Source organism: Cricetulus griseus, chromosome 2, assembly GCF_003668045.3.
Source record: "Cricetulus griseus strain 17A/GY chromosome 2, alternate assembly CriGri-PICRH-1.0, whole genome shotgun sequence".
Taxonomy (NCBI): Eukaryota; Metazoa; Chordata; class Mammalia; order Rodentia; family Cricetidae; genus Cricetulus; species Cricetulus griseus.
Window position 1 is genome coordinate 178418059 of NC_048595.1, and position 7426 is coordinate 178425484.

Below are 7426 nucleotides of genomic sequence, written 5' to 3' on the forward strand. Positions count from 1 at the left end.
GTGTGAAATGCTTGCTATGTGCCAAGTGTCACTTCTCAAAGTTCTCACAGCCCTGCCAGGAACTCTCTTCAGTCCTGTGTGCCAGGGTGGGGCTGAGGCTCAGAGGCTTCCTGAGCAGCCTAGACACAGACTGTGGGTGGCAGGGTGGAACTTCAGCCCTCTGCCTGAACACAGGCCCCGGCTGGTAACTGTTGTGCTACAGTGTAGCACTGCCTCAAAGCAGCCCCCGCCCCCACCTCAGCTGAGGTCTCCTTGCACTCCATCCTCCCTGAGGCTGCCTACCTGGTCTGCCCTGCCATGGAGGTGAGCCCTGTGGCGCTTGCACAAGGCGCTATTCATTCAGGCAGGCTACTGATTAAAACCATGTGTGATGTGGCTGGCCCTGCTGACGGCAGCTCCGGAAACCAGGCCTGGCCTGGGGCCTGTGGATATAAGGGCTGGGGGAAGGGGCTGGTGACCCACAGGCCTATCAGGCTGAGAGTACACTGGGGCAGGACTGGAACTCCCACCCTGTAACTGGTACCCTGAGCTGGGCTCTTGGGGTCAGGCTGGGTTGTGGGAGATGGGTCCTCTCCAGGTGAAGGTGGAGGCCCCGGCTTAGGATACTTCAGGACCTTGCAGGGGCCTCTCCAAAGCTGTCTGGAAAAGGCAGACTGCGGGCAGGCTTTGGTTCCCAGGAATGGGTGTGTATGTATATGTTGAGCTCTCCACACAGCACCCCTGGAACCCTTGACCTTCAGAACTTTATGAGGCATTTGGGCGCAGTGGTTAATACCATGGGCTCTGGGGTGCAGATGGATCTGGTCTTGTTTCTGCTTGGGTTGCTCCCAGGCTGTTTGACAAGAGGCAAGCTGCTCATCTTCTCAGAGCCCTCTTTCATCATTCACCACACAATGACTGGGCCTTGCTCACAGTGACTGAACAAATGTGGAACTATACAGGCTGAGGGGAAGGTTGATGGATGCTTGCGACCAGCTCTGCTGACATGCCAGCCCTCATCTCCAGACTCAGGACCCCTGTCCTGACCTCTGCGTTATGTCAGGGAGCTCAGAAGTTGTTTGGGAGCAGTGAGACTTGTGGGGGTGAGTAGGGAGTGGTGTAAGGTGTAGCTGAATTAGCCAAGAACACAGTGAAACGTTGTTCACAGGGCTGCCTCCCCTGGCGCTGAGGCCCCCACCGGAAGGGGTGGGTGGTTAAGCCAGACCACAGCCTGCCCTGACCACAGGCCTGGCTGCACTGAGACCCTTCCAGTTGAGTGCTTAGCCTCAGAAGTTGCCCTGGTTTCCCAAGCATGCAGATCCTACTAAGTGACCCACAGCCTTGCAGCCTGAAGCTAGGCACACAAAGTGATTTTTGACCTGACCAAGAAGTATGGGCATCTTCTGTGAGTGGGACTAGTTTACAATAGGAGTTCGATGGGTCAAGGAATCCCACGTGCTACACTGTGTTCTCATGCCAGACAGGCCCTTCAGTGTTAAACCTAGAAGAGAGGTGCCCTTCCTTACACAGCACAAGGCTGAGGCTAGAAGGAAGGCTGTCTTGTGTCATCCAGGGGAGGGATCTTGGGTGGTGTTTTCCTGTATGATGAGCTGCCGAGGTGAGAGGTAGAGGCAGATGGCTCTGGTGAGGCAGGAACAGGAGTTGACAGGATGCCTTCTCCCTGCTGAGTAACCGGGGTGGCCACCTACCCTCTCTAAAACTCCATATCCTAAAAAACCAGCAAGAGCATCCTGCCTCAGAGGGTGGTATGATTAGAAAATGAGTCAGTGGCACAGAGCCAGCTATGATTTCAGAGGGTGCCCTGGAGGACCTGGGTTCTCACCCAGCTCCTCTTCACAATAACTGTGTGACCCTGCACAAGTCAGATTCTTCTAGAACAAAGAGCTGGATAAGCCTTCCTTGTGGGGTTGTTGGAAAAACAGAGCAGTTGCTATGGGCTTGTCACCATGCTCACACTTGTGCGGGTATGTTTCTGGCCAGGTGGTAGACCCAGGTGTTCGCTAAGATGGTGATGCCGATTATGCTGTGGGGATACTTCGTGTATGTGATTAAAATCCAGAATGTGTTAGGTGAGAAAGAGGATTCCAGGTGATAGGCACAGGCCTGTCTTCATCCATGTGCAAAGCTGTTCAAGAGGACTGCTTGTTTGTGTGTGCCAGCTTTGGCCTGTGTTGTACGTGGCAGTCCCAGTTTGTGTTTCCTCGGGGCCTGTCCCTCTGTTAGGTAGGCTTCTCCAGAGAGAGAGCCAGCAGGCTGAGTATGAACATTTATGTACACATGTGAGAGTGTCTGAGTGTGCGTTTGTGTATTTGTATACATAGAAAAGGATTTATTACAAGGAACTGGCTCATGTGCTTACAGACCATTCCCCCAGATCAGCAAGCTGGAAACCTAGACAGACAATGTTTTGGCTCAAATCTGAAGGTATAAAAAAAGCAGATAACACAGTTCCAAGACAGCTGGGCAGGAAGAACTCTCCCATACTCCAGGGAGGGAGTCCTTTTCCTCTTTTTGTATTTGACTGGTTGGATGAAGCCCCCACCCATCCAATGGTGAGGCCATGTGTTTTACTCATCCCATTGATTCAAATGCAAATCCCATAGACCAACAGCCTCATGTGGAAGAATGCTTTTTAACAAATTATCCAGGCACTCCTTAGCCCACTTGAGTAGGTCCATAAAATCAACTGTCGACCTTTCAGCCGATCTGTGCAGATCTTGTCTGCTGGGCCTGGGATCTGAGGACCTGAAAGAAAGGGGCCGACTATAGTCTAACACTGTAGACAGCCTTACTTTCTTTTCAGTGGACTTTTATACACAAATGTAACAAAGAAAGCAATGATCCCAGGAACGTTGAGTTTGAAGGGACCAGATCCCCATTTCGGCAGCCATAACAGCTGAACACATACTTGCCTGACCTAACCTTGGTCACTAGGAGGTCAGATGCCTGCCTCGTGGCAAGGAACCAATCAGAAGTTAGCTGGTGGTGCTATGCTTTACAGCTCTGGGTGTGCTTTACGGACAAGTGCACAGCAATGTGGCACAGAGCATAGCAATCACCCTAGGAGGGCCTATGGGCCATAACCACCAGTTGACCAATCAACACAGGGCAAGTCTGGAGGCACACCAATCCTGAGCCTGTGTGTGCCCCTAGACACTCCCCTTACGCTGCCCTATAAGATCTCTATTCTGTGGCTTCACAGTGTCTTTCCTAGCCACCCGCCATGGTGGATAGATGAAAGGCCCGAACTAACATAGGGTTAGCTCATTAAAAACTACAATAAAGCCTCGTGCTGTTTGCATCAAGCTTTTGCCTCCGAATGGTGATTGGGGTGGCCTCGGTTCTGGGCTGAGATCCTGGGGGCCTGAGCCTCCGGGGTCTTTCAAGTTCAGAAAAACAGGATCAGAAAAACATGTAAATAAACACCAGTAAGTACACACTAAATTGTAACAGAGCAGCCCTTTCTCAGAGCTTTCTTAGGTCAGACCAATTCAAACACAATTGCCTGCTATGTACTGTAGATTATATATGGGAAAGCACTAAAGTAAGGCAGAAGGCCATATCCAGGTTCGGGGTACACTGATCAGATTATGTTCTATAGCTATGTTCTGACATCCAGCAAGAATAAGCATCTTATAAATCGAATGTAAGTGTTTGTCACAGAGGCACAAAATCATATCCAAGAACAATCCTGGGAACAAAATGCTCCTGAGGTAAAAGACCCTCTGCCTTTTTCCCTGGAGCCTGTCTCACAGTTCCCCAAGGCACTGATAACATGCATCATTCTTTTGACGTATTGCGCCATTAACCATTGCACTTGGGGATCTTAGACTTGCCTAGTGTGATGGTTGGGTTTGTCAACTTGTAAACCTAGACATACCTGGGAAGAGGGAATCATAATTGAGAAAATGCCTCCATTAAGATTCGCCTTAGGTGAGTTTGTAAGGCATTTAAAAAACAAGATTTATTTTATGTATGCAAGTGTCCTATCTGCATGTATGACTTCATGCCAGAAGAGGGCATCAGATCCCACTATAGATGGTTGTGAGCTGCCATGTGGTTGCTGAGAATTGAACTCAGGATCTCTGGAAGAGCAGCCAGTGCTCTTAACCACTGAGCCATCTCTCCAGCCCCTGTAAGGCATTTTCTTGATTAATGATTTATGTGGAAGAGCCCTATCTACTGTGGGCTGTGCCTCTCTGGGCAGGTGGTCCTGGATGGTAGCCGAAAGTAGGCTGAGCAAGCTAGTAAGCAGTATTCCTCCATGGCCTCCAGGTTCCTATCCTGCCTTCCTTCAATGATGAGCTGTGATTTGGAAGTGTAAACAAAATAAATCCTTCCTCTCTGAGATGCTTTTGGTCATGGTGTTTTATCACAGCAACAGAACCCCTAAGATACCCAGCCAGTTCCTACAACCGTGAAGGCCAAGTCCTAGCATTAAGAATCCTAGAAGATGTCTCTTCCTGGTTGGGTTTCTCTGGCTGAGCTCAGACTGACACTTAGTAAGCTGTAGTAAGAATAACTGCCAAAGAGATTATTATTATTGTGAATGTCCAGCCATGGGTCTGCACACAGCACACCATTGGCAAACACCAAAGAGACTTGTCTTATAAGGAACGTAACTCATGGCAACTTTTCCACAACTCCAAAGGGGTCCAAGCAGCTAGCCCCCTCTCAGATGCTACAACCAGATTCACTACAGGTAGGTTGGTGTCTCTGGGTATCACATCTGCAGAAGGGGAAACACTCACATAGATAGCCCCATTGCATGCAAGCCTTCTACCAAACACTTTACCAATGAACTAACTTGGTCCTCAGGGTAGCCCTCTGAGGTTGCTACTGTTTTTCCTCATTTTACAGCAAGACAAAGTTATGGGGAAACTTATAAGCCCACAGCTAGGAATCGGAGTACTGCAAACTCCATCTGAACCAGGCTGCACAGCTGTGGGCTGCTGCTTATAGACTGTGGAGGAGGATTTTGAGTGGCAATGGTGGGTTCAGACTAGATTTTCCCTCTTTATAAGATGAAATATGGGCAATTGAGGGACGTGACTCAGTGGTAGAGTACTTGGCCAGCATGTACAGGATCCTAGGTTCAATCCCTGGTACTGGTAATAAAAAAGAAAAGAAGACTGAGTGTGGGACTACTTGAGCTTTGATCTCAGTTTGAATTCCAGCTTGGGCTCCTTTTAAAGAGATTTGATTTCTATTTTTAGTTGTATGTATGTGACTGTGTCTGTGTTTGGGTACGTGTGTTTGTGAGAGCAGCCAAGCAGACCAGAGATAACTGAGGTGGAGTCACAGACAATTGTGAGCCACCTGTGTGAGCCACCTGATGCAGGCACTGGGAACTGAACTGGATTGAACCTGGATCCGCTGAAGGAGCAGCATGTACTTTTAACTGCTGCACCATCTCTCCAGCTCACAGCTTTGACACTTGAATATCTGGTTCATTTGTGCATTCTGAGTACATGGGAGTAGGTATGTGACAAATATCAATCATCACGTTTCTCTTCCTAGATCTCCACTTTCTGTGTTACGAGTATCTTAAAACTAATTTTTAATTTTTAAGAAGTTACTTGTAGCCAGGCGGTGGTGGCGCACACCTTTAATCCCAGCACTTAGGAGGCAGAGGCAGAGGCAGGCAGATCTTTGTGATCTGTCTCTTAATCTACAAGAGCTAGTTCCAGGACAGCCTCCAAAGCCACAGAGAAACCCTGTCCCGAACTCCCCCCCCCCAAAAAGGAAGTTACTTGCTTTTATTTTGTATGTATGAGTGTTTGCCTGCATAGATACGTGGTATATGCATGCCTGGTGCTCCCAGAGACCAGAGGCCGACATCTGGAACTGAAATTGTAGATGGTCATGAGCCACAATGTGGGTGCTGGGAACACAAGCCGGTCCTCTCCAAGAGCAGCCAGTGCAGGTATCTGACCCATGGACTCCGATGATCTGCCCATCTTCCATCTCCTATCTCACCAATGCTGGGATTGCAAGCAGATACTACCACACCTGGTTTTTCCATGGGATCTGGGTATCAAACTCAGGTCTTCATGGTTATAAGGGCAGCACTTGACTGACTGAACCATTTCACTAGTCCTGTTTGGTAGTGAGGAAGTCTTACTATGTAGCCCTGGTTGACTTGGAGATCTGGCTGGCTTGGGGGAAGGAATCCTATTGCCCCTGTCTCCTAAGAGTTTGGATTACAGGCATGCATTATCATTCAGTGTTTCTTCTTTGTCACCCACTGTGTAAATGCACTCTTCTGGGTGGGCAGGGATGGGGTGGGGGTTAGGGGGTAGGGAGAAGGATCTGAAGCATAAGGAAGCATGGGGGAAAGAAAAGGGCAGAGACAAAGATGTCCATCCTTAACTTTACTTATCACCTTCTAGAGGTGGTTCCTCTCAGGGTGATGATGCAAGGAGGGAAAAAAGCATTTAGATGGAAAGGCTCTGCCTTTATACAAAAAAAGCATATGCTTTATACTTTCTATGGAGAGTTGAGGTTTGAACCCACGATTTTGTACATGTTCAGCAAGTACTCAACCACTGAGCTGCGTCCCTAGTCTGACATGATCTTATAGATAGAATCTTATAGATAGACAGTCCTAAGGCAGAATTATTAAGTTCAACAAGAGTGGTAAAGTGGCTCAGCAGGTGTAATGATAAGCAAGCGGACCTGATGATCTGAGTTGGATCCCTGGAACCCACATTAAAAGGCTGGATACTGAGGCCTGAGTCCAAAAACCAAAAACATAGCCCTCCTATGGTGAGATGGGAGTCACAACCCTCCTATGGTGAGATGGGAGGGAGACACAGTCCTCCTGTGGTGAGTTAGGAGTCACAGCCCTCCTGTGGTGAGTTGGGAGACAGATACAGGAAAATTGACCAAAGTGCAGCCGCATGCTGCAGTGGTGGAAACAAAAGACCCCACCCCAAAAACAAGGTGGAAAGAGAGAACTCACTCCTCAAGGTTGTCTCTGACCTCTGCACATGTCATGGCACCCATGTACCCACAGTCTATCTGTCTGTCTGTCTCTTTCTTTCTCTCTCCCATAAACAAATAAATCTTTAAAAGAATAAATTCAAGGACACCTTTAATCCCAGCATTTGGGAGGCAGAAGCAGATGGATCTCCGAGTTCGAGGCCAGCCTGGTCTACAGATCTAGTTCCAGGATAGCCAGGGCTAAACAGAGAAACCCTGACTTGAAAAACCAAAACCAAACAACCAAACAACCAAACAAAAAAGAATAAGTTTAATATGGTACAAGATAAACTGAAAGTAAGAGTTACATTTTCACCATAGTCAGAAAGAACAATCCAAGATTAAGGAAACAATCATAGTCCCAGTGAAATAAAAGGAGAACAAAATACATAGGTACTTAACAGAAGAGGCACAAAACTTAGAAAGCTATAAAGCTTTGGAA